The following is a 22,240-nucleotide window of genomic DNA, read 5'->3' as shown; positions in this document are numbered from 1 at the left end:
CTAGTCGACCATATTAGAGTGCCTATGGGCACTTCAAGTATGGTAATGTGGTAGGCTTAATCAAGTGCCTATGGGATAAGGTGTTGATGCCCAAGCCTATCACTGAGGTTTTGTGGAAACCTGTGTGCAAGAAGTAGCCATGATCAAGCACTAGTGGTTACTTAAACATATACTTGAAGATCTCATTCGAGTAGTCTATGGGTCAACATACTATGGATTCCATAGTGGCCATGAGAGATTCTCACTCTTCAACTCTTGACTTATGATTTTTCTCAATATAAGCATGGATACTATCTAATTGGCTCTTATCTTTCCTGTAACCAATGAAACATTCAAAAAATATGCAATTGAGACCTATTATATTGAGTGATAACAAAGAGATTTCCAACATGTATTTTTGTTGTTTATTGCTTGTTTTTAGTTTCTTTTATATTTGTTGTTCCAACTTCAATGCTTTTTTCTAAACATGATGCAATACTATCCATTAGCAAATCGAATGGTACCTAAAATCCTCTCCAGCAACTTATGCGTGGATTATCCTTCCAACAAGAAGGCAAGATCGATGGTGAGGCTTGTAACATATCCAAAAGCAAGATGAACAATTGTGTTTGCCATCAAGGAGGATCCAATACCTGCATCTATTTCCATGTAATCCTGACCACGAGTATAGCTGCAAGAGATGGCCTTGCCAAGGAGACAACTCGCCGACAACAGTCTTGACAATCCAAGGGCCTTGTACGACATTGACATTGGCCAAGAGCTTGAAACGTGAGTTCCTGAAGGAGATGTCGCCGTCAAGGAAGTGTTGCATCAGGAAACCTTTTGGCAGATGCTCAAATGTGACATAGTAGAAGACCAAGCTATGGTTTTCCTTGCTCGGGACCTACAGATTGAAGGTCCAGATGAAAGGCGACGGAATCTATACTCTTTCTTGGCTTCCTCCAAAGCAGCTCTTACTCTGTTGTTGGGATGCTTCATGACGTTGAATATCTTGGTGGAGCTCTTGATCCAGTTGAAGGCAAGGGGCTTCAGGAGCCATTCTCCGCCCATAATTTTGAGCCTACACTCGAGATAAGTAGGACCTCGGACTTGGAAGATGCTAGCTGGAGGAGAGGCCTAGCCATTGGAGCAGTTATCGAGGTCCCGAAGGGCTAGGTGCTTGACCTTTTCGATCCATTCGGACACCTTGGTTGCTTCACATCTTAACCTAACCATGCATGTTTCTAGGTGAATGTGACACACAAGGCAAGAGATCTATTACTCACTAATCCATCTTACTTATGTGCACTAAATCTCCTAAGCCTACACATGATAAGAATATGAGCACCTTGGTTAGTCAATTCTATTAGCCTCAACAACAGAAATCAAGATGTTGGGCTATTTGAGCACTCATGATTTGGAATGCATTTGATGCTTCGTCTTGGATGTACATATGGCATGTATGTTACCTATGTCTGACCAGTCTTGACATGCTTGAAAACTTACTTGGAATACAATTGATGTCTATGGATGCTCTAATTGGAGGCTACATAGCCTATCATGATGTCTTATTGATGTCTGGTCTTGGATGTTTCATCACTATTGCTCTCATATGCCCTTCTTGAGCTTCTTGGCTTGATCCATATGGCTTTTGTGCTAATGGGAGCATCGTTGGATGTTTGACAGACATTGAGCAGGTGGTTTATGCTATTGAGCTTTGAGTCTTCTAAGACTGGGATCTTCTTCACTTGGATGTTGCATGGTTGATATGCCGTGGTCCGTATACATGTACTTGGGCTGATTTGGGCTTCGCCTCCCTGAGCATACACCTCTTTGTGTCAAGTCTTGCTAGTGTTATGTACACTTTGCCCTACTACATAGGGGGTGTGTCGGCTTACTGATGAATTCGTTTTACATGCTTGGGTATTTGCTCGATGTCTGTATGTCTGTCATATGTTGATTTATGACCACTTGATGCTAGTTATGCTTTGACAGTCAATGGTTAACTTGCTGCATTAATTTTGCCTACAGTTTGCTCTCATTGTACCTAGCTATAATTTATTAGAGCAAGTAGTTATGTATGGACTAATGTGAAATTTTCATACTGAATCATCTTGATTTTATGTACTTTTGATGGTACTTGCTGGGCAACATCATTAGCTATCAGTTCATGGTCATTTTGCCTTGGTTTTGGTGGTATTTTGGCTGTTTACAACAGAAAACATCAAGCAGTTTTGAAATATCTGCACTGTTTTGGACTGCATTAAGGGTTCTTCTTCCACTGACAATGCTATCTTTAACATCACTAAGCTTGATTGTACGAATTATGCCTATTGGAAGAGCCAAGTTTGGCAAGTATTGGTGCAGAAATCGCACATAAAGCCACTAAGGATGCATGGCGAGCAACCTGAAACTATGACTAATGACAAATGGGACGAGCTTAATGAGTTATGCAAGTCCACCCTCATCTTGTCTCTCACTGAACAGGTGCATTACAATGTGGTTGAGGAAGCACAGAGTGCTTGGCAGATTTGGGATAAAATTAAGGACCTCTATGACAAGAAAAGTCCAGCAAGTAAGATGTATTGGTCGAAGCAGCTTATGGACCTGCGCATGAAGGAGAATATGACAATGTATGCTCATTTGAGCCAGTTCCATGCTATTCTCAAGAAGTTGACTTCGCAGGGTATTACCTTTATTGATGAGGTTGCTCCATTGTTTTTGCTTGGGACTCTAAGTGAGTTATGGGATGTATTCCGCACTACCTTATGTGCTCTTGCTACTATTTTGAACTTACCTGATGTAGAGAGTGCTCTTCTGCAGGAAGAGATTAACCGTAAGAACTTGGATGCCTCTCGTGTGTCGCATGCTTTGACTGTTAGAGGCAGAGATGGTAATGGTAAGAATAACCGTGGAAATGGCCGTGGCAGAGACTCGCAGAAGTTTAGGTCTAAGTCGCGTAGCAAGTCTCATGGGAGAAATGCAAATGTGACATATCATCATCACGGTAAGAAGGGTCATATACGCCCACGGTATCATGAGTTGCACAATGAGAAGCGCAAAGAGAAGGGGAAAGACAAAGTACATGAAAAGTCCTCTGATCGCAGCATTATGCTTGTGAAATCCAGTGTGAAAATTGAGGAGATAAATGTCATGTAGACTGATGACTCCGATGGGGAGTACATACTTGCAGCTAGTTCTTGTGATGCTACATCGTTAACCGATGTTTACTCTATGTATGCGTAGTGCTGGCTTTTGGATTCTAGTGCTTCATTTTATGTTACACCATGCCACGAGTGGTTCCACCCCTATCGCACTGTCTCTGGTTTAGTCCTCTTGGATGATAATAGGTCACTTGCTATTGTTGGCATTGGGGATGTACGGTTGCAGTTCTCTACTGGCAGTACCTTTCTATTACAAGATGTATGTCATGTACCTTCACTTACACATAGTCTTATGTTTGCAGGGTAGCTTGATGATGCTGAGTTTCATATTTCATTTGGGGATTCTGCCTGGAAGATCACCCATGGCAAACTTGTACTTGCTAGAGGTGCCAAAGCTGGCAGCCTCTATCTTCTTATACTTTATGGGTCCTCTGTTGACCATGTTTTGTCAATGGGTTCCATCCCACATGTATCCCTTTGGCATGCCCGTTTGGGCCATATGTTCTTGAAGGAAATGAAAATTCTTTTTGGTTTGTAGTACTTACCGCCCCTTGACTACGTATGTTTTGATTCATGTGAGCATTGTCTTTATGAGACAAACTAGGAATATATATAAGAAGTCTAATAGGACATGCATGAGGGAGCCCTTGGCATTGGTACATTTGGATGTCTGTGGGCCCATGCCCCGTCAATCTATGGGTGGTGCAAAGTATTTTGTGACGTTCATTGATGATTTTTCGTGTAAAGTCTCGGCTTACCCCATTAAGCTTAAGTCTGATGGCTTGGCTATATTTCAAAGATGACTTGCATTTGTTAAAAACCAATATGAGAGCTTTTACTTAACCGCCAAGACCCATGGACCACTTATTGTTTCAAGCATTCCAAGCCGAGCACTAATGGCTACCTCTCACATAGTCGATGTGCCATCCATATCTATGGGTGTAGTGAGCTTACCTTCATGCCGATCAAGTTACCTCCTCTCCTGCGCACTCCGGTAGCTCCACAATCCAAGTGCAAGCTTCAAGCAAGCTCCATCCTCAAGCTCCACGCTTCAAGCTCCATAGCCGCGAGCAAGACAAGAGAAGAGGAGAGAAGAGAAGAAGAGAGGGGAAGATGGAGAGCTTCTCCTCCCCGGTCCCTCACCCTCACATGCTCACTCCCTCACACTCTCACACTCCCTCTCTCAAGCACAAGCTCAAGCAAGCAAGAAGAAGAACAACAACAACAACAACAACAAAAAGAGGAGGAGACCCACTTTTGGCCACACAAGAATGAGCTTCTCATTCACTTTTCAACTTTATATACAAAACCCTAAATCCCTTTTGGGCGGTCATCCCCTTATCTCCTTTTTTACATGGTCAGCCGTGGCCTAGGCCCTTTTTCCCATTGTCCTTCTATCTTCCTAGCTTCCTTTCCACCGCCCGTCTACATTTGCAAATTGCACGGGTGAGAGCCCGACGCTCCTTAAATTAAATCATGATGCACTTGCATCCTTTTACAAAACTATTGACTTGCGATTTTTCTTGTGTGCCTTTTTCCCTTATTTAGGACTTTTCTATGCTTTTTGTGTTTCTAGATTTTTCTTGGCATACCTTCGTATTCCGTTTCACTTTGTCTTGGCCTTTGTCTTCTGTTTTAGCTTTTCTAGATTTTCCACCTTGTTCGTCTAACGGTTAACATTACCCCCCTCTTCTAGACGAGTGCCAGTTCCATGGCACTCACCGTCGTAGATAGCAGGCTTTGGCCTATACTGAAGACGTGGGTGGAAAGAACATCGGTGGTTGCCGTGGAGGAGTATTGGTTGTGGTGTGGAGGAAGGTTGTTGGGGGCACGTTGGTGGCCTAGGTGGCTAGTGATAGGGTGTTGGAGTTGGTGGTAGGGTTGTTCTTTATTGGGGATTGCACTGATGGCCAGCACAAGTGTTGGTTTGTTGGGGATTTTGCACATGACGATTCCTAACGGGCTTGCAAGATGATAAAGGATAAGAATTCAGAGTTGGGTGTCGATGAAGAGCAAACGACACTTTCGCAGTCTTCAATACTTGCAATTAAAAACCTCTCATAGGTGGTCTCTTCCTAGGGGTAGTGCTAGTCTTCTCTATCGTGCACAAGACATAGTTCAATTAGTTTGGGGGATAGGTCAAACTCTAAGCAAGCTGGGAGTATTGTCCTGTACTTGAGGACCCAAACTGTGTATATATTTCTGTTCAGATATTATATGAGTGCTCATGCATACTTAGATATTACGTAGTTAGAAGACCGCGGGCTGGTTTCTCGTAACAATGTGTGGATGAAGCAAAGTTGTCCATGTTGAGAAGAAGTACACATGAAGGTGTATGAGACATCCTTTGTGTTGTGACTGCACGACGTAGCATAATTGAACACAAGGACACCGCACTTTCGGTAGTAGCTGGGAGCTATTGGACTTGCTTGATGAAAGGGCTTGCTCGGTTGCTATCTCATGCAAGGTTCTAGGAGTTTGCCTAGGCTTTAGCATAGCTAGGGGCTCAGGCCTAGATGAACAAGATTGGTCAACGCTAGGATTGCTTATGCTCTAGGGGTTTGTGTGTTTTTCTTGAGGTTTTGCTGCTACTGTGTCATGGTTCTCCTCGGGTGTGACTGGTATAGATTTGTCACCCTGTTGTGATAGTGTTGTATCTACTCTTGATTGGTCAATGTGAATTCTGTTGTTGGTGGATTGAGTGTTGCAAGCAACCGTTGATGGTAACAACTGCTTTGATTTTTCAGAACACATAGATGTGTCTAAGGTTTCACCACTATTAGAAGAGACATTAATGGGTTCATTGGTGGATGGACTCAATGCTTTATTGCTCAACTCTTCGACACTCTTGGTTTCAATCTTCTTGGGGTCTACAGCCACTTGCAACTGCCATTGTTGTTTTCGTTCTTTTCTCTTCTTTTTCTTAGGCAATCAAGGTGTATCCCTTGAAGACTCGAAACCTTGAACTAGGTCAGTTTTGTCAATGTGCTTGGCTGGGCCTCGGCATTCTCTTTCTCTAGTGTCTCCTCATGGGACATAGCCGCGGCTTGCTGAATATCCTCACTAGGTTGTGAGGATACAACTGCCTCCCTTTTTGGAGAGTCTAGCTCTTCAGTCAATTCCCTTCTATTTAACTCCTCCAGTTTAGGCTTTAAGCGCTTTGGAAGTGCTGGAGTTGTTAAGGAAGTTGGTTGCAACACCTCCTCCACATGTAAACTACTAAGGACACATTCCGCAAGGGGCATTGTCACGGCCAAGGGCTATGACTACTGTGATCCCTGATTGGAAGTAGTAGTAGCTAGTTCAGTGGACTTGGCCACGATTGGTGGATTGTGGTGTCAAGTCCTTAGGTCGATTGGAAGTGGTCATGTCTTTTGTTGCCCTTAGAGCATTCACTTGTGTATATCGAGCATCAGTTGAGCTAGCCACGGTGGATTGCACAGGTATATCCTTAGGTTGAGAGCTAAGGGTGGTGTCATGTCCTGCCTCTTGGACATTTGGAAGCTCAAATGTAGGTAGAGATTGGGATTGAGTAGCCACAATTGACGACTGTTGTGCTTCCTGTGTCTATTTAGGGGAAGAGGGTATAGAAGACTTGGGACTCCTATGTGGCTTTGACACTGGCTAGGATATTTGCTCGTGGCTGTTAGATGATTTTGTTATTTGCTTTGTTGAGCTCTTAACCTTGCCATGAGCAATGTTGTGCCTATGATGCCTATTATCCTCTTGGGAAATCAAATGCTTGTTGGGCACTAATGGCTTTTGCATATCCTCAAGGATTACATCTTATATATGCTTGTCAAGCATGCTAGGCTGAGGATCTACCCTTTGAGTGGTCCCGTTTGGTTTCTTGATTTCGATCGTGAGGGGATCGGTCACTCCACTGTTTTCCACTCGAGAGTTGGTTTTTCGTTTAGATCTCCTCCTACACTTCTTTACTCTTGATACGATCTAGCCTTCGGTCGACAGAGGAGGTTTAGCAGGGGGTTTTGGCACCCAAATCCATCGGTTACATGCGTAATATCCTTGAGCACGTAGCAACGCTTTGGATATCCATCTCGGCATTGTGCTAACCCTCCATTGATGCCTTCGTCTATAAGGCTTGGGCTTCTTTTGGGGTCTTTTACGATAATTTGTAAGTCCAAAGCCCGTCCTTGGCATTATCTCTTGACCTTCTTGTTTCAGGCATGGCCTCACTCATTGGTTATTGTTGTTCGACCTGTGCTTGTATCAACTCTTCCAACAAGTCCTTACTCTTGTTAGCAGGCTTGACTATTATGTCAGCACCTTCCTTGCCTTTCCCTCCAGGTTCGATGAGGTTACCCTTGCTAAAGGTTGTGACTATCCTCACACCCGGTAATGTCAGGTGTATCCTCTATGCTATATAGTCGGCCTCACACTTGGTCACCCTTTTGAAGGGTCTTCCTAGGAGAGTTTCCTTTCCGCAATTAGCACTATTTGGAGGAACATGAAATAGGATAGGCAAGCTTTCAGTTTCAATTGTCGCAAGGATTTTGCACTTCCCTATGAGTGCTTATGCGTGTCCCCCATAAGGGCTAAGAGTTGCATTAGTCGGTGTGAGCTTTGGTTGGCCTAGTAGGGTCTATGCTTCATAGGTCAAGATATTAAAATTTGCTCCTTCATCGATCAGAGCATAGATAGTGTGCTCTCTTTTCGCGGTGAGTTTGACCCTAAGATAAGCATGCGGTACTATGTCTTCATCTTCTGGGTCTTGGCTTATAAATTTAAGCCTTATAACAAATGCCCTTAGGTCCCCAACTGCACGACGAGATATGGATTCTCCACTAATGTCTTGGATCGTCTGTGCAATGCTATTCAAAGTGCATCTATCATCAGGACTGTCATATCTAGTCATCCTCGCAGTTGTAGCTTGATGTTGTTGATTTCCGCTTTGACTAGATACAGTCTGAATGCAACACATACGTGTTTTTGCAGTGTGGAATTTTTGCCCTTGTTGGCTAGATTGGCCCATTGAGATTCTAGGGTCTCTGTTTGTCTTTGTTCGGGCATGGGCTTTTGGTTGCTCTTTTGCAAGTGAGAATCCATGCTCGTGTAGAGCCATTACTACACTAGGGTCTTATTTGGAGGACCTGTCACGGCGCGCATTTTCTCTCCAACCTACTTGGGGGAGGTGCAGAGGAGGCAGAGCCCTCTCTGCGAGGGTCCGAGGGGGGTAGTCCCCTCCCCGGCCCACAAGGCCATTATAGTAAATGCCATACGTCATTTGAAAGACTGTTTATAGCCAAAGTTAAAACTACTTGCTCTAAGTTTCAACCCAATGATCGATCTATGATATGGTTTCAGCTCTATATGGTCTCTTGGTCAGTTTCAGGGTCTGCAAGTTAAAATTTGAAAAAATCCAAATTCGGCCCAACATGTCCGAATTGCAGGGGTTGAATGCCCCATTCGACCTGTCCGAGGGCCGATTCAGGTGGGCCAAGTTGGGTGGGCCAAGGGCCAAGTGGTATAGTGAGCTTGCCTTCATGCCGATCAAGTTACCTCCTCTCCTGCGCACTCCGGTAGCTCCACGATCCAAGTGCAAGCTTCAAGCAAGCTCCATTCTCAAGCTCCACGCTCCAAGCTCCATAGCCGCGAGCAAGATAAGAGAAGAGAAGAGAAGAGAAGAAGAGAGGGGAAGATGGAGAGCTTCTCCTCCCCGATCCCTCACCCTCACACGCTCACTCCCTCTCTCAAGCACAAGCTCAAGCAAGCAAGAAGAACAAGAACAAGAAGAGGAGGAGACCCACTTTTGGCCACACACAAGAATGAGCTTCTCATTTACTTTTCAACTTTATATACAAAACCCTAAATCCATTTTGGGCAGTCATCCCCTTATCCCCTTTTTTACATGGTCGGTCATGGCCTAGGCCCTTTTTTCCATTGTCCTTCTATCTTCCTAGCTTCCTTTCCACCGCTCGTCTACATTTACAAATTGCACGGGTGAGAGCCCGGTGCTCCTTAAATTAAATCATGATGCGCTTGCGCTCTTTTACAAAAGTATTGACTTGCGCTTTTCCTTGTGCGCATTTTTCCCTTATTTAGGAATTTTTTGCACTTCTTGTGTTTCTAGATTTTTCTTGGCGTGCCTTTGTCTTTCGTTTCACATTTCCTTGGCCTTTGTCTTCTGCTTTAGCTTTTCCAGATTTTTCATCTTGTTCGTCTAACGGTTAACAACTAGACTGGGCATAGACTAAAATGCCTTAGGACTGACAATGAGGAAGAATATGTGTCACATGCTTTTGAGCAACTATGTGACAAGAGGGGTATTAAGCGTCAATTGACTGCCCCCTATATCCCACCCTTGAATGGTTTGGCTGAGCGAATGAATAGAACCATCCAAAAGCGTGTACATAGTATTCTTAGCTATGCAGGCTTACTACAAAGCTTTTGGGCTAAAGCAGTCAGTATAGCTGTGCATGTCATAAATAGATCACCTTCTAGTGGTTTGGATTTCTAGGTTGTAGAGGAGGTATGGACTAGGAAACCTCCATCTTATGCGCATCTACGTTTTTTGGATGTGAGGCATTCTGCCATGTGCCCAAAGACAAGCATACTAAGTTGGATCATCCTAAGAGTGTCAAATGCATTTTCCTTGGCTATGGGGATGCAGACAAGAGGGGTTACCGCCTTTGGGATCCGCAAGCGTAGAAAGTCATCCGCAGCCATGATATAGTCTTCCATGAAGACAAGATGCATAGGCAGCCTAAGAAGGTGGTAGAGATACGCATGGTTATATTCCAGGAGGAGCCATGTGCTTCTGCACAACCAGTTGGACAGCCTGTAGCAGTAGTTGATACACATGGCCAGGGTGTTCAACCGGTCACAGAGCCTGCCGTGAGATGGTCTACAAGAGATAGACATCCACCTAATAGATTTGAGCCCTCGATGCATTATGTCTTAGTTACAGATGTAAGAGAGCCTCTCACCTATAATGAGGCTATGCGCAAGGGTGACAATTGCTCATGGGAGAGGGCTATGCAGTCTGAGATAGACTCCATGCACAAGAATATGACTTGGGATTTGGTTGCACTGCCTCAAGGCAAGGCTTTGTCATGTAAATGGGTGTACAAGTTGAAAAGTATCCCTGGAAACCCCAAGATGGCTTATAAGGCAAGACTTGTCGCAAAGGGTTTTAAACAGGAGCATGGAGTCGACTTTGATGAAGTCTTTTCTCCTGTGGTCAAGATGACTACCCTCCACTTGGTTTTGGCCTTAGTCGTGCAGCTTGACTTGGACTTGTACCAAATGGATGTCAAGACTGCATTCTTACATGGGGATTTACATGATGAGATATACATGGAGCAGCCTAAGGGCTTTGCAGAACCTGGCAGGGAGCACCTAGTGTGCAAGTTGAAGAAAATTCTTTATGGCTTGAAGCAGGTATGTAGAGAGTGATATCATAAGTTTCATGCCTTTATGTAGTCACGGGCTACAGCAGAAGTGCTATGGATCCGTGTCTTTACACGAAGAAAGCCCGTGATGGCTCATTGCTTATTTTGGTACTTTATGTGGATGATATACTGATAGCAGTGAAAGCTCATGATGAGATGGATGCTCTTAAATCTCAGCTGAAGAAGAGCTTTGAGATGAAGGATTTGGCCCGACCTCTCACATTCTTGGTATGCGCATTAAGCACGATAAGCATCAGGAACTACTCTACCTCTCATAGAGGGAGTACATTCATAAAGTCCTTGAGTGTTTTTGCATGCAGGACGTAAAGCCTATCGGCTCTCCATTACCTTCTTATGTGAAGGTTTCACAGGCCGATTGTCCGCAGACAAATGAGCAAAGGGCTGAGATGGTCAAGATCCCTTTTGCATCAACCGTGGGCTATTTGATGTATGCCATGATAGCCACTCGTCCAAATATTACCTTTGCAGTTGGTGTTGTGGCACGCTATATGGCTATACTTGGCAAAAAGCATTGGAATGTCGTAAAGGGTATCATGAGAAACCTAAAGGGCACAGCATATATGTGTATTTGTTATGGCAGCTAGGATACAGGAGTTGTGGGCTACACAAACTCCGATTATGCAGGACATGCAGATAGTAGGAAGTCCACTTCTCGCTATGTCTTTACATATCTTAGAGGTGTCGTTTTTTTTATGTCTAGGGTTCAGAAGTGTACAGCTCTCTCTACCACTAAGGTCAAGTATGTTGCAACCACTGAGGCTTGCAAAGAGGCCATATGGTTGGGCCATTTGGTTCATGACCTTGGGATTGATACTATACCTACGCTGCATTCTGATTCTATGAGTGCTATTCAGCTAGCCAAGAATCCAGTCTTCCATTGTGAAGACAAAACACATAGAGGTGAGGTATCACTTCATATGTGGGGTCATGGGGGACAAGTCTATTGACCTTGTCAAGATCTCCACTAACAAAAATCCTGCAGATCTACTCACGAAAAGCCTCACTACTGAGCGCTTTGCCTTCCTCTGGAGATTGATGGGCATTGGATGAGATGACATTTTTCCTCATCTTGTTGTACATGTGTACATTGTACTATTTTTTCTTTTTCTTTTCACTCTTCACTAGGGTAGATTCACCTTTAAGTGGGAGGTTATTGGGGGTAAAGGCACCTCTGCCTAGCCACCCATGTATTACTACACTGACAGTACTCGCCACTGCACACTACAGGTAGCAGGCGCCCGTCCCATTGTCACTTTATTCTTTATTATTTTAGTGATAGTTTGAATAAAGGAAGGCCCGATCACACATTGTGACTGTTGGAGTTCCCATATGTGTCTCTCTCTCTTCTTGCTCATGCTCTCCGCCATAGCTCACTTCCAAGCAAGCTTCAATCCTTCTCACCTTTCAAAACTCTCCTCCATTGTCTAACTTGAAAATCTTGCTTCTTTTACCTATCATAGTCTCAAACATAATATGAAACTGCTTGAATATGTCACATAATTTAGCCTTGGATTTCATGAAGAATACCCAAGTATGGGCTAATTTACATACTTTTTCATGAATGAGATCAAGAACTCCTTTTGACCTACTTGTTCTTCTTGAGAATCTTGTGGCCCCTAGATAGGGGGTCTTAGGAGGGCCAACGGCCCCCCCGACGGGGGTCCGAGGAGGGCAGCACACCCAGCTCAAGGTAAAGGGAATATTCCCTAGAATATTTCCTAATCAACTAGGGAAGATTCATAATATGATCAGACATGTCGACCAGACTACCTTCCCATGCTATAAAAGGAAGACCGCTCTACAGCCATTGTCAATCTATCTTTCACCCAGTCAGAGTCCTTCCAGCTACCCTTAAGCTCTATGCCTATCATCTATCTGGATTGCCATCTAAGCTTCACAGTGGAAGGGCACGGGTGGACAAAGCCATCTTTGTATGAGTTTGTTTTAAATTAAAATAGTTTATGTTCTTCTCATATTTGTTGTGTGCTCTTTACTCCTTGCTCAGATTATGTCCACTATGCCTTGTAATTTCTACATGTCTTTAATGAGTCATTACCAGCCTTTAAACTCCACTTTGAAGCCTTTATTTGCCATGGCTCCAACTAAAAGTAGGTTCTTGGTCAATCAGGGTACAAAGGAAACAACTCCAAGTATCTTTTTCAACTATATATTAAGCTAGACATGTATATCTCCTTTACCTATAATAGGATAAGGAGTACTATTTGCAACTTGGATATTATCATTGTGAGTAGAATCCAATTTAGAAAAATGTTCAACATGAGAAGTCATGTGGGATCTTGCCTCACAATCAATCCACCATGTTTCTTCTTTGCTACACCGTTAGCTTGTGTATCTCCTCAATAGAGTATAGAGAGTTGTCTTGAAAGAAGCATTAAGAGCTTCCTTCTCTATCAATAAAGCTAGCTAATTTTCCCTTCAAACCAATTTGCTTCTTCCTACAATCTTTCTCAAATGGCCTATATTTTGAATAATAATTACATTAAATTGAGTTATGGTAGCCTTTTCCTCTATCTCTTCCTCTACCTCTAGAGGAATGGTCTCATCTACTATAAGAATGATGATTATGTTCATGAGATTGTTCATTATTGTTGCGGTTGGGTTGGTTTGATTGGTATTTTCCTCTTCCTATTTGGGTATTGAAACTTCTGATTTCTCTTACTGAAAAAAGGGGCTTTGTCAATTGTGTTTGTAGATGTACTTGTAGAGCTTCCATTATGAATGTTCTTCATAGTTGCTTGCCTTTGATATTCATATTTAAGGATCTATTCCATCTCATCAAGTGAGGGGTTTTGCTTTAAAATGATGAGGCCTTGTACAAGTCCTTCATATCCTTCCTTCAAACCATGAATGATGATTGCAGACAACTCATCATCTGTCATTTTATCTCGCATAGCAATTAGTTTGTTGATGTAGATACTTGACTCTTTTGATGAAGTCTATGGCATTATTTCATTCATTTCTCTTTGTGTTGGTGAGCTCCTCAGATCTCAAGGCTCTTTGTCTTCATGTGATTTTTGATTCATATATATTCTTCAAGGCCTCCCAAGCTTTCTTAGGAGTTTTCACATCCATGAGATGGCTGAGAATATCATCCTTGACACTAAGCTTCATCATACGGATAGCAACCATGGTTGTCTTATCCCATTTGGCCAATTCTTCTCTAGTAAACTCGTCTGCTTTTGGTCTATTGGTGGCAGCAATCAACTCCCAACGATATTGAAAGAAGAGGAGTGACTACATCTTCACACATGCAAGGCTCACACTAGGTAAGATTCTGAAGTAGCTACTCTCGAACCATGAGAAATTTTGGTGAGGAAGACAAAAGGAGACACGATTGTAACCAATTGTACAACAACAATAGTAGTAGTGCTAGTAGTTTTGATAATACCCTTGATAGTATAATAGTACTAATAAAACTATGTAGAGGAAGCAATGGTATTAGACTACTTATTCAGAAGAGAAGGGCAGCAATGACTACCCAAGTACAAGTGAGGGGCTAATCCCCAAACCTTAAACTAATACTAGGGAGCTCAAATAGCTTTGATATGCCAACATGTACAACATTGAGAGTGTGGGCTGCACTCAGCACCACTCTATACTCTCATAGTACACCTCTATGGTGTTTCACTGCTTGTTGCTACAGCTAGATTCCAAAACTATTCCATAATGCAATAGAACATTTGATATATCTTTGTATAGTGAGTGAAACTTGAGGATCTCTTTGGTAGGTGGATGTTTTATGTTGTAAGGAACAATCTTTTTCACATTTGAACTTGAGATAACATCTATAGCTTAAGATATTTAGCTCCCTAAGTAGGTAGATAGATGTAGTTCAGATTCCTATGAGTAGGTAACCAGTCAACTTCATGGCTATATAGAAGGATTTACATATTAGACCTAGATGATCCCACTTATCAAGTTGTAGTTTGCAAAAAGATGAACATTTTACTTTTTACTCCTCCAAAAGTTAGTGGTTGGATTGAGGGATATCAACTCTACAAAACTTCTTAAATCAAAGGTGGTAACCAAAAATCTACTCCTTGGTTGAAGGAGACTTTTCCACAATCCAACCCCACATATTGTCTACTATCAAAAGTGCACTCATAGGGATGTGAGCTTGCATACTTTAACACTCTCTCCCCACTTCCATCTTTATTGAAATTCTTGTCCCCATATCTTCCCTCACACACACACACACACACACACACACATAGAGCATGTCAATCCTTGTTAGGTATATCTTGAATTGTGGATATATTATTTTGCCATTCTATTTTGCCTCTCAACAACCCACATGATGATCTCAACTCTCGATGAGAGAAATTTTTTTACTACATGCCTGTATAGTTGCTCAATTGGATGGAAAACATGCAAACATCATGGCTCAATTGAGTGGAAATCATGCAAATAAGCTCTAATCAAGGAGGATTAAGTAGAGACAAAGTGTAAGTATCACACAAAAGACAAGGCCTAAAATTCTATAGTTACAAAAGTTAGGTAGAGTGACACTAAGTGATGCAATATTATTTCTAAGATGTTGAATTGTTTCAAATATTGCATAGAGGCTCTTGGCAAGGTACAAAAGGTGGAGATTCTCAAAAGGTCAATTGAGAGGCATGAAAACTCAATATAACAGACCCATGGGAGTTTTTTTGAATTAGGCAAGTATCATAATGCTATTATGCTCAAGGTTCGAGAGATTACAAATTGAGAGCTACTAGTTTGCTACTATCTTGGGAGACTATGTCCTTACAAATCTTGAAGGAAGCACTTACATAAGAAGTCAAGATTCTAGCTTAAATATATACCCTTCCAAAGGAAGTCTCACTTTTCTTAATTGGAAGAATCTTCCATCGACACGTATTCTTTTCCTTTCATGTATTAACATGATAACTACATTATCTATCTTGAAATTTCTCTACAACAATAAAATCACTAGTCATAATAATTTGGCATTTACAACTTGCAATGATTTGCAAAACAAGTGCCTACTTGACTAAGAACAATTTGCATAAATCAACACAATGAAAATTCATCTTTGCTCTTTAGTTTTTGGATTTAGGGTTGTAGTAATGTGCAAACACATCTTAGAGAAGAAAAATCTTGAGAGCATATAATAGAGAAGATTTACAAGACTAAGTATGGCTTAAAGTGAAATAGGCTTATATACAAGGCCAAGGAAAAAAACCTCCTAGAGAGAGAAAAAAGTGCCTCGATAGCACTAAGTGTATTCACACACATCATTATCAAGATAGTAACAAGTCCCCCTCCCCCTTCGAAGTGATGTGGTGAATAAGAGTCAGCACTTATATGTAAGGAAGTGCCAAGCCTTGTGGAATCCACAAAGAGGAGGAAGCCCAAAGCTTTGCAAAAAGCATGGAACTTCTACAAGGAAAAGCCTTCATGAAAGGATCTACATTTCTTGTCATTAACAATTTGGAAACCATCAACATTCTATTCTATGTTCGGGTTGGGGGTTTCAGCTCATTCATGTTATTTCAAATCAGGGCAATCTCTTATATTTTATTTTTTTTTGAAGCATTTGAAACAAGAATCAGACAAATCCTATAGATAACTAGTTGTTCAAGTATATGAATACCATACTCATTCAAGTGTTCAGGACTATAAGGAGCTCCATAGTTAAATGAATGTCCACAAGTATTTGGGGTGCCATCTCAAGCTAGCTTGGCTTACAAGTATCTAGCCTAAGATTTTACCTAGGGGTGATGCTATCATCTTCAACTAGGAGATGCATGGGAATTTTAGGAAATTGATCCAAATAGGCATGTTTATTGATATAAGGCCATTAGGATTAAAGTCTAGTGTCCACTTGACTAGAGATAAGGGTGAATTCCTAATCATCCATTGGCCATGGCTAAGTATGTTATGTACCATTTCTTATGATTCAAATAGTAAACAAGATAAATTATTTGGTAAATATTGTGTAGATATTACCCTTCCCCTAGACCTTCTTGGTTTAATTTCACCCAAATGTGTAGAGATTGAGTAGGGGGCCTTGCAAACCCCATGGCATAATCTTATTAAAGTTTTATTCCAAAGAGAAGGGTAGCCCCATGGTTGATTCCATTTCTAAGGATAGTGATCTCAAGTCTACCTTTTTGGTGACACACACGCACAAGAGTCTGATTATTGGCTATTGAGGTTGAGAGCACTTGGTATCTCTCTAGAGGTTGCAAATCCTACCATGCTCTAACATTCCCTGGTGAGGGTGGACAAGACCACCATAAGCACCCACTATGAGGGTAGGGTGCATAGAACTTCTTTCAAGGTTGACACGCTACGATGGCCTTTATCCCAAATGATGCCATAGTGTTGACCTGTGTACTGTGGTGGCCCTTCTCTTGGTGTCTCAAAAAGTCCACCAAGTCCATTACCCCACATATGTTCATAAAGCTCTTGGAAGTTGGGTTGTTGAGGATATCAAAATAGTGAAAAAGAATAACATTATTGGGGCCTGTTGTCTCCTACAAAACACATGTAAGGACCAAGGGTATTAGAAAAGAAGATGGAATGGAGTCGAATTGCATTGTCGAGAGTCTTTTATTGTCTCCAATATTGTTTGCCTTGAGTGAAGTCAAGGCAAAAATCAATGTGAATGAGGAGGCCATGCCTCCCTTGAGGAGAGCATGAGTGGGTTTTTGTGACATGTAATGTATTGTCTCACTCATAGAGTGATGGTGATATGACCCTATGACATGCATGGGAAGGGATTGCCCATGTGTAAGTTTCTTGTACTATCCCATTGCTTTGTCTAGTTGCTTTTTTGTTAAATTTTAAAAAACCATGTCCAATAAATTTTTTAACGTTAGTTGAAGGCATTTCTTTTTTTCATTTCGTGCATTTTCTCCTCTCACTTTTTTTGTGATGCTTTGGGAGACCTTGATTGAACCCCAACATAATTTTCTTAAACAATTTGAGTTTTTATATTTATATTTCTATCATGAAATATTTTTAGGTACATCTTAGAGATGCTACAATGGAGCATTCAAAAAGAAATTTGCGCATCAAATCCATATGGTCTATTACATCAAAGTTTACTTCAGCAACTTATAGGCACTCTTGAGGGCATGGTGTTTCTTCTTAAACCCTCTAAGTAGGGCAACCATCTCTCCACTAACTTTGCCACATACAATCTTAGCTTTAAGTCTTACCCCTTTGCCCACTATGGCTTGGTTATGATTGATCGAATTGCCTTAAGAACTATTGCCCTAATTAAGGCATTGATTAAGTTTCATAATCTCAAAGACTCTTCATCTAGTCTCCCTTTATCCTCAAAAAGACAAGTCTTCATCTTGACATCTACATTGAATCCTAACCCTCCAACCCATGCCTTAATCTTCCTCTAGATTATTTAGGTAGCAACGCAATGCCACAACACATTGGGGATTGACTCCATGGCTTTAAAGAAGCATGTCTCGTGCAATGGATATACGCCTCTGAACCTTCTCAACCTATCCTTAGTACTCAAATTTTTTGAACAATATCTTCCAAAGGAAAGCATTGAGTTCGCTTATAAGGATGATGCTTTTCCAAGCTTCTTGAATTTTTATAAAGTCGTTATCCTTCCACACTTTGAAATCCTTCCTTCTCTTAACAGTGCTACCATTTGCCTCAATTTGTCTTCAATATCTTGAGAGAATTCTTGCAAATATATTTTTTCATAGTAGGCCAATTCTCCTTTTTTTGGAGAGACACTCTTGAAGCCACCCCACCTCTTCTTCTGACAACCCAACTTTGGACTTCTACAATTTTAGCGAAGTATCCCTTTCTATGGTCCCATATATTTGTCCATCTCTACAGCCCCTTCTTAACTAGGGATGATTTCTTCACATCTCTTATGCCTGCTGAGATGTTGTCTTCATAGGCAAAGGGGCATAACCAAATATCCTAGGATAAGGAGGTGTCCCCTCTCCTCTAACTCGTCTCTAACCATTTAAGCCCTTGAATTGTACTCCTCCAACTATGTAACAATGCATTGGCTATAGTAGATTGGGGGAAGTTCAAGGTAGAGTCTCATTATATAAATAAGTGGGTTTAGCTTGAAAATTTTTGTTTTCTTTTAAAAATTTTGGAGAAGGGAAGAAGGGTAGAAACTTTTATGTGGTATGAGAATATATTCATGCCCGAGTTGCTCCGAGGCATGTACTGTCTTATTAATTAGGATATATTTAAGATATATTTATTGTGTGTGTGTGTGTGTGTGTGTGTGTGTGTGTGTGTGTGTGTGTGTGTGTGTGTGTGTGTGTGTGTGTGTTTTGTTGAATGCTGGCAGACAATGAATGCTAGGAGTTCATAGCAACTAAAAAATTATGATTTAAGCTATGTGAATAGGGGTTATTTGTTGGTGTAGGTGCAAAGTCATTGGGATCGAGCAATCTATTTCAACAAGAACCTTTTGAGATTTGTGTCAAGGCTACTTAATAAATGGCAGCACTTATTATTGTCACCACTATGGAGGCTTCATAGCAAAGATAGCTTAGCTGGAGATTAAGGAAATCAATGAGCAGTCATTCATGAGCTGCCCATGACAATTAGGAGAAAGAGTATTGTAGGATTTATGAAGAAATTTGTAATGATTGGTGTATTGATGCCATTCTGTATCTTACTACTATATTATTTTCGCTATAGGTTCAGAAAGCCTCAAACCTCCAGAGGGCTTCCCGAACCTACCCCCTTTTCCAAACCTTCCTTTTTCAATCAAAACTCCCTCCCATCCCCTCTTTCTCAAGTGTAATATCTCATTTTCTCTTCCCCCTCCCTTTTTTCATTAAAGCCTTCCCCCCCCCACCTCCATTTTTAAAATTAAAACCCCCTCCCCTCTCTCTCATATATAATCTCTCTCTTTCTTTTCCCCCTCCCTTTTTTAATTAAATTCCTCCCCCCTCCCCCTCTCTCTCATGTGTAGGGCCTAGGTTCTGTGTGTGTGTATGTGTGTGTTAGATTAAATATTTTAATTTAATTTTTAATTAAAAATTTTAAAAAATTAACTTTAAAGTTTTTCAAACATAATTTTTCACACACTTTGAGAGGGAGATAGAAGTTAGATTAAACATTTTAATTTAAATTTTTCTCTTAATAAAAATTTTTAAAAGTTTTTTAAATTTAAAGTTTTTCAAACATAATTTTTCACACACTTTGAGAGAGAGAGAGAGAGAATAATAATAATAATAATAATAATAATAATAATAATAATGAGGAGGAGGAGGAGGAGGAGAAGGAGAGAGGAGAGAGGAGGGGGAAGAGGAAAGAGAATAGTCTTTTTTAAATTAAACATTTTTCTCCTCCCCCTCCCCCATCTCTCTCATGTGTAGGGCCTAGGTTCTCTCTCTCTCTCTCTCTCTCTCTCTCTCTCTCTCTCTCTCTCTCTCTCTCTGTGCCTCTCTCTCTCTCCCTCTCTCTCATAGTTAGATTAAATTTTTTAATTTAAACTTTCTTTTTAATTAAAATAAGGAAAGAGAGAAAGAGAGAGAAAGAGAGAGAAAGAGAAATATACAAAGAGCAAAAAAGAAAGAAGAGGGGGAGAGAGAGAGGGGGGAACAAAGAGAAAGAATTATAAAGAGAGGAAATATAAAATTTAAAAGAGAGAGAGAGAGAGAGAGAGAGAGAAGAGAGAGAGACAAAGAGAAGAAAAGGAGAGAGAGAAAATTTGAACACAGAGAGAGAATTATAGAGAGAGGAAAGATAAAATTTAAAAGAAAGATAAAAGAACAAAATTTAAATGAGAGAAGAATAAAAAGGGAAAAAAGAAGAGAGAGAGAGAGAGAGAGAGAGAGAGAGAGAGAGAGAAGAAGAATAAGAAGAAGAAAGAGGAAAAGAGGAAGAGATATGGAAAAAAAGAGAAAAGAGAAAAGTCTTTTTTAAATTTAAATATTTTTTGAGAGAGAGAAGGAGAGAGGGGGAAGAGAGAGAGAAAATATAAAATTTAAAAGAGAGAGAGGGAGAGAATAAAAAAAGAAAAATTAGAAGAAAGGAAAGGAGAAGAAAAAGGGGCATAGAGAGAGAGAGAGAGAGAGAGAGAGAGAGAGAGAGAGAGAAGAAGAGAGAACATAAACAACATAAAGAGAGAATTATATATAGGGAACATATGAAATTTACATACTTTAAAAGAGACTGGAAGAAGAAGAAGAAGAAGAAGAAGAAAAAGAAAAAGAGAGAGAGAGGGGGGGACATGTAGAGAGAATTATAGAGAGAGGAAAGATCAAATTTAAAAAGAGAGAGAATAAAAAATAGAGGACAAAGAGAGAAGGAAAAGAGAGGGGGGAGAAAGAGAGAGAAAGAGAAGAAAAGCCCAAAGAGAAGATAAGGAGAGAGAGAGAGAGAGAGAGAGAGAGAAGAAGAAGAAAAAAATGAAAAAAGAGGAGAGGGAGAGAGAAGAGAGAGGGGAGAATAAAAGGAGAGAGAGAGAGAAGAAAAGCGGGGAGAGAAAAAAGGGGAGAGAGAGAGAGAGAAAACCAAGAGAGGAGAAAAATAAACTAAAATAGATGGCAGAGAAAGAGAGAGAAAAAAAATTAGACATAGAGAATTTGGGGGGAGAGAGAGAGTAAATTAAAAAATTAGAAACAGAGAGGAAAAAGGGGAGAGAGAAATATGAGAAATGGATTGTTGAGTGAAGTTCCTATACAATAGCACCGCAACTTTGCTTTCTGCTTCGAGGCAGTGATGTTGCTGTGAAGCGGCCTAGCATTCTATGCACACGAAGCGCGTGCGGAATGTTAGTAGATATAATATAAGGAAATGGGGACGAGAGTGTTACCCATGATAGCCATGTATGAGCAAAAAGGACATGGAGTAGCCGTCCATTTTAGCATCTAGCAAAATGATGCAATTTACTGGTTACGTTACAAAAGGGAAAGAGGGCAGTGTCCATGATAGCTATGTGTAGGCCATAGGTCTGGGAGGAGACGTCAGCAAGGTCCCTCGTAGGCCAGGCCACAAGGACAAAGGCGATGGGTCACATCCATAGGAATGTTATGAAAGGGAAAGAGGGTAGTGGCCATGATAGCTATGTGTAGGCCATAGGTCTGGGAGGAGACGTCAGCAAGGCCCCTCGCAAGCCAGGCCACTACAAGGATAAAGGCGATGGATCACGTTTGCATGAATGTGCAAGATGAGTAGAGGAGGGGTGTCGAACAGCCCTAGCTAGCTGGGCTGCAATGATAATGGTAATGAGTAATGGCCGCATGTTTACCTTGAGGGACATTAGGAGAGAGAAAGAGAGAGAGGGAGAGAGGAAGAGGGAAAGGAAAATTGGGAAGTGAGTAGGGGAGGGACCATTGCAATGCCTTTACAAGGAAAAGGGTTGCAAGTCCCTTTTTGTGTCTACAAATAAAAAGTTGCGACTTTAGTATACATTTTAAGGAGGTAAAAGGAAAAGAAAGGGAAAAAAGTTGGACTTAAACGATTAAGAAGAAGATCCAAGGAGTGGGGTAGGGATACACTAGGAGGTTAGCCTAGTCAACCCTATTTTTAAACCAATAATATGTTGTAGAGATTGTATTCTTTGGAGTATTTTGAGCCTTACACATTAGAAGGTTTTTCGATACTGTGAATAATATGAAAGCAAATTGTGTATAGTATTCTTAGTGTAACATAAAAAATTAAAAGAAGGGGTGTCTGGTATGA

At 41.1% G+C, this 22,240-nt stretch overlaps 1 pseudogene; it reads right to left on the bottom strand.

Moving 5' to 3' along the window:
* Window positions 1-477: 477 nt before the first annotated feature.
* LOC148021596 (protein ENHANCED DISEASE RESISTANCE 2-like) overlaps window positions 478-22,240 on the bottom strand; it is a 36,593-nt pseudogene continuing 14,830 nt past the window's right edge.

This window comes from Lygodium microphyllum, chromosome 17 (assembly GCF_053477565.2).
Source record: "Lygodium microphyllum isolate KBCC chromosome 17, Lygodium_microphyllum_v1.1.10, whole genome shotgun sequence".
Taxonomy (NCBI): domain Eukaryota; kingdom Viridiplantae; phylum Streptophyta; class Polypodiopsida; order Schizaeales; family Lygodiaceae; genus Lygodium; species Lygodium microphyllum.
This window is presented reverse-complemented; position numbering and strand designations above follow the sequence as displayed.